General features: G+C 39.1%; 1 protein-coding gene across 1 annotated transcript in view; it reads right to left on the bottom strand.

Moving 5' to 3' along the window:
- LOC123232317 (transmembrane protein 132D-like) overlaps positions 1 to 23,432 on the bottom strand; it is a 1,040,749-nt gene that overhangs the window by 95,405 nt on the left and 921,912 nt on the right. The gene's annotated exons all lie outside the window — the stretch shown is intronic.

Here is a 23,432-nt window from a genome sequence, read left to right as displayed (position 1 = left end):
ACCCATCACCCATTTCAGTGCCTGGCACATAGTAGGTGGACCTTAATATACTGAATGAATTAATGTTATGGAGAGAATTCTTGTTTAGGTGATGTCTCAGGTACTTTCCTATTCTAAGATCTTGTGATTCATAAACTAGATTCCATACAAAGTCCAAACAAAAGCTAGGTTCCCTTTTGATATATAGGCTTTCCAAATGCATATATATATATATATATATATATATATATATATATATATCAGGAGACAGTTTTTTACTTTAATAATAAATTTCCACATAAGTTTTCTGAAGTTATATAATCTGTATTGTTTTACTCCCTTCTTCCTCCCCCCGCCTCACCCCTTGGAGCTAGCAAGTAAACAAGTGATAACTCATATTGTCATCTGCATTTCTACTCCAACAGGTCTTTCTCTGGAGGCAGATAGCATTCTTTGTCCTAAGTCCCTCAGAATTGTCCTGGATCATTGGATTGCTGTTAGTAGCAAAGTCTATCGTATTTGATCATTCCATAATATTGTAGTTACTGTGTACAGTGTTCTCTTGGTTCTGCTTATTTTCACTCTGCATCAGTTCCCTTAGATCTTTCCAGCTCTTTCTGAAATCATCCTGTTCATCATTCCTCATAACACAATAGTACTCCATCACCACTTTGTTCAGCCATTCCCCAGGTAAGGGACATCCCGTTAGTTTCTAATTCTTTGCCACCATGAAAAGAACAGCTAGAAATATTTTTGTACAAACAGGTACTTTCCCATTTTTAAGAAATCTCTTTGGGGGTACAGAACTAGTAATGGTATTACTGCATCAAAAGGTATGCATTCTTTTATAGCCTTTTGGGCATAATTACAAATTGCCTTCCAGAATGGTTGGATCAATTCTCAACTCTCCCAGCAATACATTAGTGTCCCAATTTTGCCACATCATTTTCCTTTACTGTCATATTGGCCAATATGATAGGTGGGTAGTGGTACCTCAGAGTTGTTTAATTCACATTAAATGTCTATATTTGAAGTTAATAATAATATTATCATCATTATTAACGTGTTATTTTATTTGAGCCTCATAACAACACTGTTAAGTAGGTACTGTTATTATCCCCATTTTATAAATAAGGAAACTGAACCTGAGAGAAGTTAAGGGATTTACATAGCAAGTATCTAAGTATCTAAGTTAAATTTCAAACTCAGGACTTCTTTACTCTATGTTGTTGAACACTCGACCTACTCTACTATCCAGCTGCCTAAAACCTATTGTATTCTACTATATTTTAAAATAGATTTTTACTAATGTCTTTTTTTACTGGTTGTATTTTTCCCAATATCTCTTCTTTTTCCTTTCATATTCCATAATATTTCTTTTGAAGCAGAAAGAAGGGGAAAGAGGAGGAAGAATGGAAGAAGAAAAAATTAGCATAACTGATCAATACATGAAAAACTCTTAAAATATGTGCAATGTACCACAGTCATGGACCTCTCACCTCTGCAAAGGGTTGGTATCCTATTGTATTGATTGCCTTAGAAAACTTTCTAAGCTAACCATGTAGACTAGAAAAACAAAGTGGATGAAAAATATAATTTTTTCAGGCTATAGGCATATAGATTACTGCCCACTAATTAGTCTGTCAACCTTGAGTACATAGATAAAGAACCTGGCCTGAACTTGAGGAGAAGGAGGCAAAGAATGGGCAACTCTGTATTGAGATATTTGCTTAGGAAACTGCTTACAGATAACAAAATATTCACTTATATCTTTCTTGTGACTGGGTTATTAAATGCCATAATCTTAAAAGAACCATTATTATAAGGAATTCAAAGGACAATTGGAAGACATCTATTATTTTTCCCTTCCCAACTCTGTTTCTAACTTTCCAGTCTTTGCTACCATGATGCCTCAGTTGCCTTCTGACTCTGGAAGTTCCCTTTGAGTCCGTCATTTCCTCACTTTAGATCACCTATCTCTGAAGCCTTATTATCTAGGAACATCCCATTGGTGAATTTGTTCCTAGGATTCCATTTTGGGGTGGGGCTAAGGACTGCCTTCATTACCCTTTGCTCCTTGCTTTCTATATTTTGCTATGATGCCTCAACTGCTTTCTCAAACTGGATCTCCCCTCAGTACCTGGGCTTCCTGCCTTGGAACATCTATCTATTTTTGTTGCTTTCTCATCCAAGAACATCCCTATGCCATGCTGGCTCTCTCCTTCAAATGGGGTAATTGAAAACTGCTTATAGTGCCTGGTATATGTTAAGCACTACATAAATTTTAGCTATTATTTTTATTCTCCCACTGGTGAGGATTTTTTTGGGGTTTCCATTTTGGGGAAGGACCCACACTGGCTAGCCTTCCTTCCCTCCTTGGTTTGGCTTTTGAGTTCCTAGAATTCACCATCTCTGCCCCCTTGCCATCACAGGTACTTCCCCCCCATGCTCTACCACCCCTTTTTCTTCTCTCATTAGAATGTTATTTTCTTTAGGATGAGGATTATCTATTTTTCCTCTTTGTATTTGTACCCTCAGTGCTTAGCTCCATGGTAAGCACATAATAAGCACCTACTATGGTATTGCTAGGCAATTTTATATGGTGGAAAGAGGAATATTCAACCTGAAATCAGAAGACTTGGGTTTGAATTCCAGCTCAGACATTTACTATCTATGTAACAATGGCCAAGTCATTTTATGACTTAAACCCTCAGTTTCCTTATTTATAAAATGGTTCATCATCCAAGTATGACCTCCTTTCTCCTGGGTGCTAAGAACAGAGTACTTTGCCAACTTTGAAGTTTTACACAGATGTGAGCCATTATTTTGCTGTCTCTTCTCCCTCAAGAGCTATCAGTGGCTCCCTATTGTCTCTAGTTTGCCAAACCTCTGTTTGTCATTTCAAGCATTCCATAATTAACTCCAGCCAATCTTTCTAGGTAGACTTTGGGCAAGTGTCTTAGCTCCTCAATGCTCACTTCAGTTCTCTAAAACTGTGATGCGTCACAAAGATGCTGGCCTGCATTGATGCTTCCTATATATAAGGTATACTAGGTGGCTCAGTGGATAGAGTGCTAGGCCTGGAGTCAAAAAGACCTGAGTTCAAATTTGGCCTGAGACATAATAGCTGTGTGACCCTGGGCAAGTGACTTAACCCTGTTTGCCCCTGTTTGCTCATCTGTAAAATGAGCTGAAGAAGGAAATGACAAACCACATCAGTATCTTTGCAAAGAAAACCCCAAATGGGTTTACAGAGTCATTCACAACTGAAAGGACTAAACAACATACTAATGGGATCACATGGCCATTTTTTGTCCCTAGCCCTTCTCTTTCTAACCTGATTTCACATTATTGCCCCTCATACATTCTATTTTCCAGTCTAATTGGTCTCCTACATGTTCTCCACATACCGCATCCCATCTGTTACCATCATGAATCTGTATAGATTCTCAAATGCTCTTTGCCTCACTTCCAAATCATTCAGCTGGTGGCTCAGTGGATAGAGAGTCAAGCCTGGAATGTAGAGGACCTGAGTTCCAATTTGGTCTCAGACACTGCCTAACTGGGACCCTGGGCAAATCACTTAACCCCAATTGCCTATCCCTTATCAGTCTTCTGCCTTAGACTCCATAGAATCAGGGTTAAGTATGGATTCTAAGACAAAAATTAAGGAGTTTGTTTTGACTTTTTTTAAAACCCTTAACTTCTGTCTTGGAATCAATACTGTATATTAGTTCTAAGGCAGAAGAGTGATAAGAGCTAGACAATGGGGGTCAAGTGACTTGCCCAGGGTCACACAGCTAGGAAGTGTCTGAGCCCAGACCTGAACCTAGGACCTTGTTTTGTCTTCTTAAAGAAAGAAATCATCTAGTGTAATCACTCATTTTTCAGAAAGAGAAACTGAGATTATATGACTTGCCTTGTATCACATGGATAATGAGTGGCAACATCACTATTGGAACTCTAGTCCTGAAACTCTAGAACTAGCATACTTCCCACTATGCCATACTATACTCCTTCTCAGGGCTGGGATTTCTAATCAGAGCCAGCCACATGGCTATGTGGGGGCAGCATTGTCCTCATGCAGGGAAATTGCTTTAACTTAATTCCCCTGCTTTGATACTCTTCTTCTCCTTCACTCTGAAGCAACAGAGTATTCAAATTATATTCTTCAGACTTATGGAGATTCTCTCCTAAAAGGAAATGATCCATCCCTTCATAGAAAGTGCTCTGGAAACACTCACAGTCTTGTGTCACTTGTCTGTTACTTACAGCTTGCCTGGGGGCGGCTCTGATGTCTCATAGTTGTTTTCCACTTTTTCATGGTTTCTTAACTTTTACTTGGGCATATCCTGGTTCCTCAAACAGACAGTGCACTGCCTGAGAGTAGTCATTGTGTTTTATTCATCTGCACATCAACCATGGTGCCCACGCCAGAGAAACCACTTAGGAATGTTTGAAAAGGAGGAAGGGAGGGAGGAAACCGGCATCTAGACCAAAACTCAAGCTCCCACCTCATCTAGAAAGGGAGAGTCAAATAGGGTTGTTGGTTTTTTTTCCATCTCATCAATCAGTAGAAGCATCTCTAGGGCAGGGTGATTAAGGCTTTGTCCTATTGTGAAGAAATTTAGAGGGTGTTATTAATAGGTAGGCTCCCTCATTGGAGAGAACTAGTTGACATCAGCATGTAGGTGGCAATGGTTATTGTTCAGTCATTTCAGTTGTTTCTTTCTCTTTGTGATTCCATTTAAGGTATTCTTTTATTTTTATTTTTATTTCTATTTATTTATTTAAATTAATTTTTAAACCCTTACCTTCCATCTTGGAGTCAATACTGTGTATTGGCTTCAAGGCAGAAGAGTGGTAAGGATAGGCAACAGGGGTCAAGTGACTTGCCCAGGGTCATACAGCTGGGAAGTGTCTGAGGACAGATTTGAACCTAGGGCCTCCCGTCTCTAGGCCTGGCTCTCCATCCACTGAGCTACCCAGCTGCCCCCATTTAAGGTATTCTTAACAAAAATACTAGCATGGTTTGCCATTTCCTTCTCCAGTTCATTATGTAGATGAGGAAACTGAGGCAAATAGGGTGAAGTGACTTACCCAGGATCATAGAGTTGGCCAGATTTGAACTTAGGTCTTCCTGACTCCAGGACTGTGGCTCTATTCATTGAGCCACCTAGCTATCTCATCTAGGTGGTAGGCATTAGTGAAAACAGGAAGCTACTTACCGGATAGGAATTTTTTCTTCCTAACCCTCCACTCTCCCCTTGTTCTTTCCCCAGTCTACAGCCTTGCCAGCAGTAGGGTACGAGGGAGCTTGGCCCTTGGATGGGCAATGGCTTAGGAGATGTATTTGCCCTCCTAGAGTATTATCCCTGAGTTCCCTCCAGAACTCTGAGTCACAGTATCCCTTCTTACCCTCTTGCCATTCAAGTGTCTGCTGTTTTGCCAGAGATACTAGTTAGAACTCAGAGAAAAATTGAAAAGTAAAGGGAGGGAAAGGCCAAAAAATCTGCTAGTCCTCTGCAGCTGGAAGTGGGGCTTTGGTCAGTCCCAGATGTGCCACTATTCTATTCAGAAAATTTGCTTTCCTCCACACATGGAGTAATGAAACGATAGTATAACAGAGAGAGCTCTAGACCAGCTTATTAGCTGTGTGACCTTGGCCTCAGTTTCCTCATCTGTGAGATGGGGGTTAGAATAGCACCTATTTCACAGAGGCATTGTGAGGATTAAAAGATATTACTGGGGGCAGATGGGTAGCTCAGTGGATGGAGAGCCAGGCCTAGAGACAGGAGGTCCTAGACTCAAATCTGGCCTCAGACACTTCCTAGCTGTGTGACCCTGGGCAAGTCACTTAATCCCAAATGCCTAGCCTTTATCACTCTTCTGCCTAGGAACCAATACACAGTATTGATTCTAAGGTGGAAGGTAAGGGTTTTTTAAAAAAAGATATTACTTATGCCATCTGCTTGACAAACCTTGAAATGAAAGACAATATATTTCTTGGATGACATGACAGCCTCAGTATGAAGACCTGGGTTCAAATCTTGCCTTTGAAAAGATCAGCTCATGACCCTGGACAAGATACTCTACCTCCCAGTGTTTCAGGCAGCTCTATAAGAATGTAAGATGCAGAGAATGGGCTGTTTTCTCATCTTCCCTCCTGCACCAATGAAATCACACGGCCAATGTGTGTGTGTGGAAGGTTGTTCTGAAAATGTCAGTTATGATTACATATAATGCTTTAAGATTTATGGAGTTCTTAATATCTCATTTGATGCTTGTGACCATTCTGTGAGGTAGTTGCTACACTGGCACCATTTTACAGATGGGGAAAATGGGACTCAAAGAGTCTGAAACCCCTTAAGTGTCAGAGAAGGCATTTGAACCTCGTTATTATTTCAATCTCTCCAGGACTCCTTCTCTGAAAATGAGGGATCTGTACTTAATGACTTCTAAATCCCTTCTAACTCTAAACCTATGATCCTGTGGTCCTTTGATAAAAATAAGAATACTATTGGATCATAGAATTAGAACTAAAAGAGACTTTAGTTTAGTCCCATCGAGTCCAATCCCCTCATGTTACACGTGGAGAAAATGAGACCGAGAGAGGTGATGTGATTTATCCAAGGTCACAAATCTAGGGAATGTCAAGGGTTTGAACCTATTTATAACCTAAACTTTGTTGGGCCTCAGGATCATATCTGTAAAATATTTGTTGTTATTTTTCAGACCTGAATTACTTTTAAAAATCTTATCTTGGGGTCTTTTTAGGCAAAGATACTGTGGTGGTTTGCCATTTCCTTCTTCAGCTCATTTTACAGATAAAGAAACTGAGGAAAACAGGCTTGAGTGACTTGCTGAAGGTCACACATCATGTGTCTGAGTTCAGATTTGAACTCAAGAAGATGAACTTCGTGACTCTTCCACTGCACCACCTAACTGCCCCTTGGGCTGAATTAGATGGCCGCTGAGGTCTTTTCTACCTCTTGGTCTCTGAACCTTTGATTCCAAGGCCAACATTCTTTGTACCATGCTATGCCGCTCCCCTGCTCCCTAAGTCTTTTATTTTATTTTATTTTATTTATTTTTTAAACCCTTAACTTCTGAGTATTGGCTCCTTGGTGGAAGAGTGATAAGGGTGGGCAATGGGGGTCAAGTGACTTGCCCAGGATCCCTAAGTCTTTTAGGCAGCAGATGAGTGACTGCAGTATTGAGGACACACAGAATCATGCATTTATTCCTTTCTTGCCCATACATATACAATCTGCCCTGGAGATCCAGCCATCCACTGTAGTATACCACACAGCCTTGCTGGCCTTGAAGGGAAAGGCAAATCTGGAAGTAGGACAGCCATTGGATGCTGCAGAACCATTCTCCACTTTCAGAGCCCACATCCAAGCTAGCAATGATGTATATGCTTACTCACTGTTGGGATATGCTAGGAAGAAAAAGGGTGAGTTGATAAACTCATTTCAGTGTGTCTAGCTAATGACGGGATGGTAGAATGCACTAATAAGGAAAGAAATGAAGCCGAGACCATGGACCACAGTCATGATTCCTAGGGTTAGCAATTACTTTCCTCGATTTATGAGGCTCTTGTGGCGGTGGCTTCTTTCAGGGGAAATTCCAGCTCTCTCTGTCAAAGAACAAATGCAGATGTAGCAGCAACAGGGAGCGTTTGCTATGTGCATCTCTGACATTATTTTCTCCCATGGACATAATAGCACAGATGGCAGACAGGCAGGATGAAGACCTTCTTAGGGAGTGCAGGGCATAATGCTTGGTAAGTGGGAGCCTGCTGGAGACAGTGGAGAGAAGCCAGGAAGCGTTATTGCTTCTGTCATTGGGACTGGAAACTAGTCTGGGGGGGTCAGAGTTTGGGACTGGAAAGTGGGTACCTTGGATTTGGGGTTAACCTTCATATGTAACTCTAGGAGGTGAGATGGAGTGTATGACTTGGAGTCAGGAAGATCTGAGTTCAAATTCTGCCTCAGACATTAATTAGCTGTATGAGTCTGAGTAAGTTATTTAACATCTCTCAGCCTCAGTTTCTTCAGCTATAAAATGGGGATAATAATATCACCCACCTCACACAGGATTACTTTAAGGGTCAAATGAGATTGACATATAAAGAAGTTTACAAACCCTAAAGGTAGTTATTATTATTTTCTAGGTGAGAAATTTCCATCCAGAAAAGGTAGTATGACTTAAGATCATATATTTAGAGCTAGAAGGGAATTCATTTTTTAAACCCTTATCTTCATCTTAGAATCAATACTGTGTATTGGTTCCAAGGCAGAAGAGCAATAAGAGCTGGGAAATTGGGGTTAAGTGACTTGCCCAGGTGAGATTGTGGTCGCCATTTATAAAAGGTAATATTGGAGGCCAGACTTGAACCCAAGTCCTCTTGACACTTGGCCTGGCTCTATTCACTAAGCTACCTAGTGTGAAGTGTGAATCAAATTTCCTTTGCCTATCAATCAGAACTTTTAATTTAATCAGCCAAAACCTGAAAACACCTCTACTTAACACTTTGTTAGCCATCAAGTAAGAGAATTCACAAGTCACTTACTTAGAGAGCTCCACCTTTTTAAGTCAATCAGTCAGGAACTTGTGAACTCTTTTGAAAAGAGTTTATACCCTCAGAAGACAGGAAGCCACATGGAAAAAAGACTATAAAAGGTGAGAGCAAAGAGATTAAGGCTTTTAATTCCTTGGCTCTTTTGATGAGGAGACTCTCCTGGGTAAGGAGGATTCTGCATGATTCTGCATGTTGGAGGCTTTCTGGGCGGATGATTGGAACTGAAGGAAGAGGCTTACACTGGTGAGACCCATATTGAAGAGGTTATTGGACTTCCACATGGAGATTGGGACCTGAGGAAGCTTTTGTTGGAGTTGAACTGAATTTCTTTGAATTGGAAATTATAGGATATTTAGCTAGGAAATATTTTCTGCTTCCCTCTGACATTTCTTTCTTTTGCAGTATTTATATTATATTAAATTATTAAGAGCTATTAACAGATTTTTTGACTTAAGAAGTTAATAATTTTTACAAATGGAGACCACAATCTCACTTTTATAATTCTCATATTTTAGTGAAATCCTAAATTTAATTCCTTACACTAGCTACCCCTAGAAGGGAATTTAGAGGTCATCTATTTCAACCTCCTCATTTTACAGAGGTGGAAACTGAAGTCAAAGGAGGTAAAGGTAGTTGTCCAGGGTCATATAAGTAGTAAGCATCAAATTCAGGATTTGAACCCAGGTTCTCTCATTACAAATCCAGCATGCTTCCACTGTGTCATATTGCTAAATTGACTTTGAATATGGCCTATTATCTACTTTAATACAGTAGAAAGGCAATCTGGTATGCCGGATAGAGTGTTGGACTTGAAATCTTAGGTTTAAATTCTGCCTCAATATTTACTAGCTTTGGGTCGAAAGAACTGAGGATGTTTAGCTTTAAGAAAAGAAGGCTCAGGGGAGACTGTATAATTTTGTTGCTGTTCTTTGGTCACTATGGTCATGTCTGACTCTTCATGGCCCCTTTTGGGGCTTTCTCAGCAAAGATACCAGAGTGGTTTGCCATTTCCTTTTCCAGTTCATTTTACAGATGAGGAAACTGAGGCAAACAGGCTTAAGTGACTTTCCATGGGTCACACAGAGACCATGTTTGCACTCAGAGAGATGAGTCTTCCTGACATCAGGTCTAGTCCCTTATCCATTGCATGTACTAGCTGTCTTGACTGGATCATAAGAGCATAGATTTAGACCTAGGAGGGCCCTTGGGGACATTGTATCTATGTGTACACTATATGTGTATACACATATACACACACACTATTCACATGTATATGTATCTATATGAATACATATACATATATAATGTCTATATACAAATAAACCTAACCCTAAATTATTTGTATGTATTTACACATACTTATATTTATCATACATAAATATATGTATATATTGTTTTTAAGTACTTACAAGGCCAGAAGAAGGAATTAGACTTCTTCTACTTGGCCCCAATGGGAATACCTAGGAGAAATGGTCAGAAATTGAGGCCAAATGAAGCTTGATATTAGGGGAAAAAAACTAATGATTCCCTACTCCAAAATGGAACTGGCTGTTCCTAGATATTGTGGGCTTTCCCCTGTTGGGGATTCTCAAGAAAAGGCTGTATAATGATTTGTTGAGTGTATGTTAGAGTTTTCTTCATGATATTTTGATTCATGATCTTTAATATATTTGACTTTGAGTTGGTGTGGTTAAGTGGAGAGAATGATAAACTTTTAGTATTGAATTAGAAGTCATGAAGTTGTGTTTGAATCCCAGTTCTACCACTTACTACCAGTGTGACCTTGGTTAAGACCCTTAACCTCATTAAGTCTCAGTTTTTTCATCTGCCAAATGAGACAGATGGACTAGATAACTGCTAACATTACTCCTAGTTTTAAGTTTAGGATGCTATGATCCTATTAGAAAGAAAATTTCTAAAGTCTCTTCCAACACTGTATTTCAGTGATTTTCCCATTCCTATGATCATGTGGTCTGACTCTTCTTATCCACTATGCTCTTGCTCTCTTGCCGTCCTCCCAGACCGACCCCACTAAACTTTATATCCTGTTCCTGCCTACAGACTGAGCCTGTCCTCTCCTTGTCCTGAGTGACAGCAGGCTACATACCAAATGACAGACAGAGGTCGAGACATCATGGAAGTTTTCCTTTGGATGGTTCCACTTCCACATAATGGAATAAAGATGTGGGCAATGTTTTAGTGGCCCATCTCTCATTCAGAGACTTCAAAAAGAGAGTAACTCAAGGAAGAGAAGAGCTGAGTCTAGAATGCTCCATCAGTTCACTGGAGACGATTCAAAAGTCATTTGTTCTGATTCAAGAATGAAGGTCATTATTTTGACAAATTAGGAAAATTCAACTAGTTCTGCAAGAGCAAACTTGAATTATTAAGAGCACTCAGTCTCTTGGCCCTTAGCAGAAGCCTGTGAGCCAATGTTGATATCTTACCGTTATTTCATTAGACCATTTTAAAGAAAGCCAGCCAGTATCGGCTGCCACTGCTGACTGCCCAGGCATGGCTGAAACGTGCTGGGTCTTTTCCTCATGTCCTGGATGGCCCAGGTGGGACCAATCAATAGAAAAATGCAAAGAAAAGACATTCAGATTGCTCTGATGGACAGAGAACTAGAATTATAGAATGAGATGATGAAAAGCTGGAAGCAACCTCAGATGCCATCTAGTATAATAATACCCTCATTTATAGAAGTAGAACTAAGGCCCAGGAGAGGTGAAGTGACCCACTTGCCCATGGTCATATAGCTAGTAAGGAGGAGAAACAGGATTCTAAAGCAGATCATTTGACTACAAATTATATTTTAGCATGCTGCATAGTTGACCTTGAACATGATCTGCTATATATTCTGATTCTCTAATTTAACCCTCTGTAATATTTGCGGATTAGTTGAAGAAGCTACCGATGTTTAGCCTTGAGAATCAAGGGAAGCATAAAAATTATGTTTAAGAATCTTAAGGACAGTTAGGTGGCTCAGTGGATTTCTTCTTTCTTTTCTCTTTCATTCTCCATCATCCCTTCCTCCCTCCATCCCTCCCTCCCTCCCTTCCTTCCTCACTACCTCTCTTCCTTCCNTGCATGATTCTGCATGTTGGAGGCTTTCTGGGTGGATGATTGGAACTGAAGGAAGAGGCTTACACTGGTGAGACCCATATTGAAGACGTTATTGGACTTCCACATGGAGATTGGGACCTGAGGAAGCTTTTGTTGGAGTTGAACTGAATTTCTTTGAATTGGAAATTATAGGATATTTAGCTAGGAAATATTTTCTGCTTCCCTCTGACATTTCTCTCTTTTGCTGTATTTATATTATATTAAATTATTAAGAGCTACTAACAGATTTTTTGACTTAAGAAGTTAATAATTTTTATAAATGGAGACCACAATCTCACTTTTATAATTCTCATATTTTAGTGAAATCCTAAATTTAATTCCTTACACTAGCTACCCCTAGAAGGGAATTTAGAGGTCATCTATTTCAACCTCCTCATTTTACAGAGGTGAAAACTGAAGTCAAAGGAGGTAAAGGTAGTTGTCCAGGGTCATATAAGTAGTAAGCATCAAATTCAGGATTTGAACCCAGGTTCTCTCATTACAAATCCAGCATGCTTCCACTGTGTCACATTGCTAAATTGACTTTGAATATGGCCTATTATCTACTTTAATACAGTAGAAAGGCAATCTGGTATGCCGGATAGAGTGTTGGACTTGAAATCTTAGGTTTAAATTCTGCCTCAATATTTACTAGCTTTGGGTCGAAAGAACTGAGGATGTTTAGCTTTAAGAAAAGAAGGCTCAGGGGAGACTGTATAATTTTGTTGCTGTTCTTTGGTCACTGTGGTCATGTCTGACTCTTCATGGCCCCTTTTGGGGCTTTCTCAGCAAAGATACTAGAGTGGTTTGCCGTTTCCTTTTCCAGTTCATTTTACAGATGAGGAAACTGAGGCAAACAGGCTTAAGTGACTTTCCATGGGTCACACAGAGACCATGTTTGCGCTCAAAGAGATGAGTCTTCCTGACATCAGGTCTAGTCCCTTATCCATTGCATGTACTAGCTGTCTTGACTGGATCATAAGAGCATAGATTTAGACCTAGGAGGGCCCTTGGGGACATTGTATCTATGTGTACACTATATGTGTATACACATATACACACACACTATTCACATGTATATGTATCTATATGAATACATATACATATATAATGTCTATATACAAATAAACCTAACCCTAAATTATTTGTATGTATTTACACATACTTATATTTATCATACATAAATATATGTATATATTGTTTTTAAGTACTTACAAGGCCAGAAGAAGGAATTAGACTTCTTCTACTTGGCCCCAATGGGAATACCTAGGAGAAATGGTCAGAAATTGAGGCCAAATGAAGCTTGATGTTAGGGGAAAAAAACTAATGATTCCCTACTCCAAAATGGAACTGGCTGCTCCTAGAGATTGTGGGCTTTCCCCTGTTGGGGATTCTCAAGAAAAGGCTGTATAATGATTTGTTGAGTGTATGTTAGAGTTTTCTTTATGATATTTTGATTTATGATCTTTAATATATTTGACTTTGAGTTGGTGTGGTTAAGTGGAGAGAATGATAAACTTTTAGTATTGAATTAGAAGTCATGAAGTTGTGTTTGAATCCCAGTTCTGCCACTTACTACCAGTGTGACCTTGGTTAAGACCCTTAACCTCATTAAGTCTCAGTTTCTTCATCTGCCAAATGAGACAGATGGACTAGATAACTGCTAACATTCCTCCTAGTTTTAAGTTTAGGATGCTATGATCCTATTAGAAAGAAAATTTCTAAAGTCCCTTCCAACACTGTATTTCATTGATTTTCCCATTCCTATGATCATGTGGTCTGACTCTTCTTATCCACTATGCTCTTGCTCTCTTGCCATCCTCCCAGACTGACCCCACTAAATTTTATATCCTGTTCCTGCCTACAGACTGAGCCTGTCCTCTCCTTGTCCTGAGTGACAGCAGACTACATACCAAATGACAGACAGAGGTCGAGACATCATGGAAGTTTTCCTTTGGATGGTTCCACTTCCACATAATGGAATAAAGATGTGGCCAATGTTTTAGTGGCCCATCTCTCATTCAGAGACTTCAAAAAGAGAGTAACTCAAGGAAGAGAAGAGCTGAGTCTAGAATGCTCCATCAGTTCACCGGAGACGATTCAAAAGTCATTTGTTCTGATTCAAGAATGAAGGTCATTATTTTGACAAATTAGGAAAATTCAACTAGTTCTGCAAGAGCAGACTTGAATTATTAAGAGCACTCAGTCTCTTGGCCCTTAGCAGAAGCCTGTGAGCCAATGTTGATATCTTACCGTTATTTCATTAGACCATTTTAAAGAAAGCCAGCCAGTATCGGCTGCCACTGCTGACTGCCCAGGCATGGCTGAAACGTGCTGGGTCTTTTCCTCATGTCCTGGATAGCCCAGGTGGGACCAATCAATAGAAAAATGCAAAGAAAAGACATTCAGATTGCTCTGATGGACAGAGAACTAGAATTATAGAATGAGATGATGAAAAGCTGGAAGCAACCTCAGATGCCATCTAGTATAATAATACCCTCATTTATAGAAGTAGAACTAAGGCCCAGGAGAGGTGAAGTGACCCACTTGCCCATGGTCATATAGCTAGTAAGGAGGAGAAACAGGATTCTAAAGCAGATCATTTGACTACAAATTATATTTTAGCATGCTGCATAGTTGACCTTGAACATGATCTGCTATATATTCTGATTCTCTAATTTAACCCTCTGTAATATTTGAGGATTAGTTGAAGAAGCTACCGATGTTTAGCCTTGAGAATCAAGGGAAGCATAAAAATTATGTTTAAGAATCTTAAGGACAGTTAGGTGGCTCAGTGGATTTCTTCTTTCTTTTCTCTTTCATTCTCCATCATCCCTTCCTCCCTCCATCCCTCCCTCCCTCCCTTCCTTCCTCTCTACTTTCTTCCTTCCTCCCTCCTTCCCTCCTTCCTTCCTTCCTTCCTTCCTTCCTTCCTTCCTTCCTTCCTTCCTTCCTTCCTTCCTTCCTTCCTTCCTTCCTTCCTTTGAGTTGCTTGGCTCCCAGAAGACAGAACTAGGAGAAATAAGTGGAAGACAGAAGGGCATACATTTATGCTTAATGACTAAAAAAAGGGAATAGGGAATAGGGCCTAGTAGATAGAGTATTGCACTTTGAATCAGGGAGTTTTGGGTTTGAATTCTGCTCAGTGATACTTACTAGCTGTGTATATGACCCTGGGAATGTCATTGAACCCCTAGGTAACTAGAACTTCCTTACTAAGTCCCAGTTGAGTGATGACCTGCTTTTTTCTGACAATAGAAGTTCTCTATTTTAAAGATATCAGATGTCTTCTCTGTATTCCCATAAGGAGGAACTTCCTTAATGCTGTCCTAAAGTATGATGGGCTGCCTCAGGAGTGGGATTTCCCCGACTGGAGGTCTTCAATTATAATGACCATTTGTTGGTTAAGTTTGAGTAGGAATTATTTTTCAGGTTAAGTTTAGATCAGGTGACTCCTGACCCTCTAACCATGAGATTCTGAAATTTTGTGGTACTGAGGGAGAGAAGAGAATGAGAGATGAGCTTTAAGGATCAGGACTGTAAGCAGCAGACATTCATATTGCACAGAAACTGAATAGGACAGATGCACCTGAGGTTATTGGAGGGAAAACCTGGCAACCAAAGAATCCTGAGCAGGAAGGAGCCTATCTCAGATTCACAGGAATACATGCATAGGCACACACACACACACACACACACACACACACACTCTACAGGAAAAAGGAATGAAGGAATAATGTAGGAAGGGAAGGAAAGGAAGAGAGGAAAAATGAAGGAGAGAGGATAAAAGTGGAAGAAAGAGAAAAGAAAGAAACCCATTATGTAAATAGGTGTATACTTATGAAATTTTCTTCTAAAATATTGAATCTTAAAGCCTTGTGTCACTGAAGCATCAATCTCTGAGGATTATTCAGGGAGTCCTAAAAGGCTGCAAACCATCCTTGGTTGGGTCAAGAAATTTGAAAGGCCACTAGGTTTTGAGGCAGAGGACTATATTTTAATTCCAACTTTTCTACATGCTGCCTTACTATTATAGGAATGTAAGGTTCTGCAGGGCACAACTATTTTATATTCCTGGCATATAACCCAGTGCCTTGCATATAGGATACAGTTAATAATTCCTTGTTGAATTGCCTTAAACTCCAATGTTGGATAGTTCACTTTTAACTTGGATAGTTGACTTTTCTTCTCTGAGTCTACTTCTTCTCTGAAAAAACAACTTGAAAAATGGTATTATTGCTGGTATATCCCAGAATAATGCTGGGATGGATAACTAATACATTGGATGCTGAATCAGGATTAAAGAGGCTAAAATTTTACTATGACAAATTTAATAACATTATTTTAATATTATAACTAAATATGATTATATTATATATACATTATCATTATACATAGTTTTATATATACATTATATATTAATATGACAAATTTAAAAAAAGGAGAATTTTAATAGAAAAATTGTAAAACCTTGGGCTTGGGTTGAAAAAATCAACTTCCTAAATATAAGATAGAGAAAATAGTTTGAAAAAAAAAAACATCTCAGAGTATGATGTATATTTGTGGGCAAGGGAGCTCTATATTTATAGGAACTTACAGATCTCCAACAGAAATGTTGAAGCTACTATTTATTTTTATTGTGCCATTTTTGTGAATGTCTTTGCTTTGAAACAATTATGTCTGTTCACAGAGTATTAAAAGTAAGCACACTGCTGGGGGCTTGTGAACTATATAGTTTTCCATACCCATAGAGTATCCTTTAAAACTGGGGAGCCAAACTTTACACATGAATGGGTAAGTAGTTCTTAAAAGGAGTACTATATAAGTAAAAAATTCCTAACATTTAGAAACCTTCCAAAAGAGGGATAAAATTTTTCTTTCATTGGAGGTCTGCAAGTAAAGATGGAGTGGTCACTTGTCAGTCATATTAAGGGGATTGTTTTCTGGAGATGGCTTAGAACATATAAAATATATTGTGTTTGTTTTTTCACGTATATATTATTTGTCTCATAGTTTTCTTCCCAAAGAAAATACTTCTTGCATTAAGCAAACGTGGACCTTAAAGAAGGCTGGACTATTGAGGTAGCTTCAGTAATATATGCAAAGGTTCTCAGTTCCTTTATGGTAAGGTGATATGTGGATACTTCATTGAAAGAAGATGCCATCATCTTCATGCTCAATGTAAAATGGGACTAATTGTAAATCCCTAATAGGTTGCACCTTATTTGACAGAAATTTGTTCCACTGGTACTGTAATGCTGGAGGCAGAGGGATGGATCAGATGACTCTTTGGGTCTGTTACAGTTGGTGAATTCTTGAAGGCACACATTTCACTGGACCACATTTTTAGACTCATCTCCAATTTATCTTTTAATCAGCATCAGGGGAGGGAAGCTGCAGAATGGAAATCGGGCTCATTATCACAACACTTCTCCTAACCTCACTGCTAAGCGACCCAGTCACATAAAGTGCAGGGAAAAATCCCACAGATAGGAGTTGAGCATTTTTCAGACCTGATTTGAAGATATTTTAATAAGGAGCTGTTCTGCCCAGGCTAACAGCCATTTTGGTAATTACCATCCATTCTGTGCAGATATTATACTTGCCAGGAGATTAAACAGGATTCTCACAAAATGGAAGATTTGGGGGGATGCTTGGAGGGAACTAACATTGTAATTTTTATGTTCAACAAGCAGCAACTTTGGAAGAGGTGAGGGTCAGGGGGTGTTAAAGAAATCAAGAAAACTTACAGTGCTCCTGATTTTCATGACTAGACTGTTTTATATAATAACAACATCGTAATACATTGTAAGACCCAGGCTGGAATCTAATGAGATCCCAAACTGAGGTCTGGAGAGAACTGTGGCTAACTAAACACTGTCCGTGGTGCTGATTAGGTCCTGTCCTCATTTAAGAAGTTGGGGGGAGGGATGTAGTAAACTCCTAGCACAAGTGAAAGTCAGGCAAATATTGAACACCAAGTCAATATTGGAAACGAAAAACCAATTAATTAACAAGAATTTATTAAACACCTACTAGAAGCCACCCCCTGTACTAGGTGCTGGAGGTCCAATGGCAAAAATTAAAAAATAAACAAAAATCCCTCCCTCTAGAAGCTTGTTGTTCAAACCTGTACAATTTTTCATGATCCCATTTGGCCTTTTTTTTAAAAACCATTAGCTTCTATCTTGGAATCAATACTATGTATTGGTTCAAGGCAGAGGAATGGGAAGGGCTAGGAAAATGGAGGTTAAGTGACTTGCCCAGGGTCACACAGCTAGGAAGAGTGTGAGGTCATACTTGAACTCAGGACCTCCTGTCTCTGGACCTGACTCTCAATCCACTGAGCCAACTAGTTGCCATCTAGCTCCCCCTCCCACATTTGAGCTTTTCTTGGCAAAGATACTGAAGTACTTTGTTATTTCCATCTACAGCTCATTTTACAGATGAAGAAACTGAGGGAAATAGAGATAAATGACTTACCCAGGGTCACATAGTTAATAAGTTTCTGAGGTAGATTTGAACTCACATTTTGTTGATTATAGGTTCTGTGCTCTATCCACTGCACCATCTATAATAATAACTGTCCTACTTGCTGTTCTCACACACTCCTCTCTGCTCTAGACATTTTTACTGTCTGTCACTCATGCCCAGAATCCAGTTTCCCTTCATCTACTCTCAGAAGCCTCTTAGTTTCCTTCAAATTCCAGACAAAAATTTCACCTTCTACAAGAAATTATTCTTTTTCTTCCTTAGTTTTAAGGCCTTATTTCTGCTGATTATATCTAATTTGTTCTATTTATAGCATGTTTGTTCATAATTTGCAGGTTTTCAGCAAATATCTTTTTTCAAGCCAAGCGTATCTATTGACTATTAAAGGTAAGCTACTATAGAAAGGTCCCCTCTATTATACTATGAGCTTTGGGAGGGCAGAGATTATCTTTTCTCTTTCTTTGTATCTCCAGCACTTAGCAACGTATCTGGCACATAGTAGACACTTAATAAATGCATGTTGATTTGTCTTTTGATAGGCCTCTAAGATTTTTCAAAGTATTTTAATTAGGATCACTAAAATTTATGCAGGGTATCCCAAAAGTCTGAGGGCGCTTTGCTTAACGTTGCACACAGACATTTGGAACATCCTACATAAATAACTCTGTGAGATTTGTAAAATGCTTTCCATGTTTTCCTTATTCGACCCTCAAGACCATCCCTGTGAGGGTGGGGTTCCTTATATCCCCATTTTAGAACTGAAGAAAGTATTTTGGACCTGGGACATTTATAGCACCTTTGACGTTTTCAAAGGACCTCACTTATGCCCTCTCATTTGGGCTTTGTAACAAACCTGGGAGGTGGGTAATTTGGGGTAATTATGCCCATTTTATAGATGAGGACATTGAGGGTGAGGGAGATTTAGTGCTTTGCCATGAATCACATAGCTAGTCAGTATCTGAGGCAGGAGTGGAACTGAGGTTTTCTTTATTCCATAATGAAACACCTTACTACTGTAATGCCTAGCTATGTCACCTTACATACAGGACCTCATCTGATTCTAATAACAACCCTATGAGTTACAATATTAAAAATAAGATTTCACTAATTTTTTTGTATTGCATATTACACCATTTTGTTGCATTTAACATATTTATAATTTCATGAATTTATGTAAATTTCCCCACTGTAGCTTTCTTCCTCTTCCCTCTCAGAGAGATAATACTTATGACTTATTTATCTATTTATCACTCATTTATTTATTTATTTGCTTAGTCATTCATTCATTCATTCATTCATTCATTCATTCATTCATTCATTTATTTTAAACCCTTTACCTCCCATCTTGGAATCAATACTGTGTATTGGTCCGAAGGCAGAAGAGCAATAAGGGTTAGGCAATGGGGATTAAGTGAGTTGCCCAGGGTCACACAGCTGGGAAGTGTCTGAGACCAGATTTAGACCTAGGACCTCCCATCTCTAGGTCTGGATCTCAATCCACTGAGCTACCCACCTGCTCCCAACAATTGTTTTTCTGGGGAAATTGAGGGGAAAAATCAGCACCATCAATACATTGAAAAAACCTGACTATATGTAATGACCCACACTTATGAACCCCTTACCCAGCTTCTACAAAGAAATAGGGGAGGTAGTTTGATACTATTATTATTTCCATTTTATAGATGAGGTAACTGAAGACTAGAAGTGCCTTAAGGAGCATCATCTACTAATATGTATCTGAGATGAGATTTGAATTCAGATCTTGACTCTGAACATGGAACTTTATAAGAGGATGCCTAGTTCAGTGAGAGACAGTGAAATAAATGAATCTGAAGCTAGAGAATCAGGGTTCAAATATTACTTCTGATACCTATTGCCTGTGTGATCTTGGGAAAAATCTTTCTTCCTCTTCTGGTTCATTTCCCTCATTTATAAAATGAATAGTTTGGACTATATGTCCTCCAAAGTCCTTTTTATTTCTAAATCTAAAAATCTCTGATTCTATCATTTCTCAGGCTGTGCTTAAGGTCAAACAAGTCATTGAATAGGATAGGACCAGCTGGTAGTGCTGGCATCAGAGAGGAAAGCAGGATTAAACTCTGGAATTTAAAACATGGATTGAGAGGTAGCCACTAGGAAGCAAGGTCCAGGCTCCCGGCTACACATACACATACTACACATACACATACACATACACAGTGTTGGGTGCTGGATTGTTGTTGCTATTATTGTTGTTTGTCTGTTTACAAAGAGCACCAATAATATTATGGGATGATGTCTTGACTTGCACATGGATTGGTGTGGCAGAGTTATGCAAAGTTGTCACCTTCACTCTCTCTGCCAGAGTCAGTGAAGTTCAATGGCAAGACAAAAGACAGGATGACTAGAGATGATCCAGGTTGCAGGAGATGACTATGGCATCTTTGATGTCTGATCAAGATCTAAATGCTTCACAATGCCTGCTTCAGCCACTTTCATGGTTATTGGGACAAACTGCTCTCATTTTCTCATTCTGCTAGAGGAAGTCTTCACATACTTGGGGTAGACATCCCCTCAACTTCCTGATGAGTTTGTGGCTCATCAGATACCCTCAACCTGGTTTAGCCCATCTGCTGAGATGGTTTATCAGGGTGTAGATCCAATTTGTCCAACTCAATGGCCTTGCAAAGCACATGAAAGTTTTAAGGGTTGGTCCCTCCTTCCCAAAACTCCTTTTAGCTGGAGAAATCCCCCAAATTCTATCTACTTCATTAAACTCCATGACACATGGGGCAGAAGAGGAACCATCTACTATGGAAGTGAGATCTTAGCACATTCACAGTTAGGTCAAAATTCACTTCTGCAAAAGATATATTGTCATAGACTCAGAATTGGAAAACATTTTGGAGGTCGTCTGGTCCAACCTTTTCATTTTACAGATGAAGAAACTGAGGCACAGTGAGGCTAAATGAGATGCAAGTAGTAAGTCACAGAGCTGGGATTCAAATTTAGGCCCTGACATTCTAAATTGGGGACTTTCTGCTGTGACAGTTAGAAAACCACAAAATCCTACCTATAAAAAATTTCCATCTGTTATTCTTCCTTGCTTACATTAGGTACCCTGGGAGGGGTGAAAACAGATGCTGCTCCTAAGAATTGCTTTCATGCCCCAAGGGGAGAAAACAAAGTAAGTTTTCCTATAAAATGTGGAGGAATTCATTTGCTTGAAATTGAGCTGCAAAAGTGACCATTCAATGACTCTAGGGCTCAGCTGGATCCAAGTTATAACTGTAGCCAGGTATGCCTGGGGTGTCCTAGTATATGTTCAACAACCTCTCCAAAAATGCATTGCACACATTTAAGTTGAATCTGCATTATTAACATCTTCTCCTTTACTTTCTTAAGTCTAGACATTCAACAAAACAATAAATCAAGCCCTGATTTGTAGTTATTTTATTAGAGCTGGCTCCAGGACACCCTCAGACTTAAATAAGTGATCTGCCTAATTCCTCTGTCCCAGAGTTATAACTAGGTTTGGGTGTCTAGGGCTTTGGGCTTCAGAACCAAATTTAAATGGTGCCAAAAACACTTACAATCCTTTTACAGGTTAGAAAAAAGCCCAATTTAGCATTGACTTAATAAGAAGGATTAGTTAAAATAGGAAGTATCCAGAAGGTATCCTGGAATCCATTTCTTCCCTGTTCTGCCTCCCTCCTCTTCTTTCTCTCTTATACACATAGCAGCCTCTCTAGCAATGGATATACATGTTGATGATCTGGGTTCTGTTTCTCTTCCTGAGGTGGTATCTTACCCAGTGTCCTCTGAGGGAACATTTCCTGTTTATGTCATGGGTTCTGTTCATGGCAATTTCTATGGGCAGAGAAAAAAATCCTGTTCATAATTTTGTTCTATTAATTCTATTAGCACCTTTCTGTTTGGAATTAATGGCAGATATAGAAGAATTCATTGAATTGGAATGAGAAGATATGAAAAGTATTCCTGGGTTGGTCCTTGGTACCCCACATGACCACCAGCCTTAACCTACTCTCTTCTATGGATTTTCTTCCTAACTTCTGGCCATAGAGCAGATAAAGAAGAAGCCAAGAGGTAGAGCTGGAGGGAATCAAAGAGAGAGAAGAAGACTCAGGTACTAGCATTTCTGTCCATTAGATTGGAAGCTCCTTGAGAATAGGGACTGTTCCTCACTCCCTTCCTTTATATTTCCAATGTTTAGCAAAGTACATAGCACATAATAAGACTTAATAGAAGCTACTTGTCTAATAAATGCTAGTAAATTGACCGACTACAGCTACTCATTCCTTAAAAACAGAAGGCTGAGCTTAACTTTTATACTTCTAAGGATTATAAAGGCAGTTAGGCAGTACAGTGGATAGTATACCAGGCCTAGAGGGAGGAAGATTCATTTTCTTGTGCTTGAATCTGGTCTCATAATATCTAACAACTGTGTGACCCTGGGCAAGTCACTTAATCCTTTTTATCTCAGTTTCCTTATTTGTAAAATGAGTAGGAGAAGAAAACGGCAAACTACTCTAGTATTGCTATGAAAAAACCCCAAATGGTGTTGGTCATCAAGAGTTTGAGGCAGTTGAATGACCACAAAAATAGTATCACCATTTTTACTGATAATAATGTTCATTTATATCAGATGTTACATGGCTCATCTCATTTTTTCCATGCCAAACCTTATGAGGCGAGCAGGACAGGTATATAATGATAATAATTATTATTTCTAGTTTTGTATACATATTTTTGTTTTATGTCACCTTCACAATATTTCTCCTTCACTCAGCTATGACAGAGAGATATGACAAAGAATAAAAAGAGGGTGAGGGGAAGGGAAATCTCACAAAAGTAACTAGAGTCGATCAAGTCCAAACAGATAGGCAGTCCTCTAGCTCCTCTAAGAAGGGAGGAAGGTACATTTTTACATTCTGGGAGCAGGGGATAGAACATTGGTTCAGGAGTCAAGGAGTTCAAATTGAACCTTGGACACCTACCAGCTGTGTGATCCTAACCAAGCTATTTCTATCTTTCTCAGTTTTCTCAACTGAAAAATGGGGATAATAATAGCACCCCCTTCCCAGGACTGTTGTGAGGATCAAATGCTCTAATATTTGTAAAGTGCATAGCATGGTGCCTGGTACATAGTATAGATTTACTATATTATTCCTAATATATCTCATTAATATTTTCTTCCTTCCTTTTTTCTTTCTTTCTTTCTTTCTTTCTTTCTTTCTTTCTTTCTTTCTTTCTTTCTTTCTTTCTTTCT

This window comes from Gracilinanus agilis, chromosome 1 (genome assembly GCF_016433145.1).
Source record: "Gracilinanus agilis isolate LMUSP501 chromosome 1, AgileGrace, whole genome shotgun sequence".
In the NCBI taxonomy this organism is placed as follows: Eukaryota; Metazoa; Chordata; class Mammalia; order Didelphimorphia; family Didelphidae; genus Gracilinanus; species Gracilinanus agilis.
Note: the sequence above shows the minus strand (reverse complement) of the source record. Positions and strands in the feature narration are given on the sequence as shown.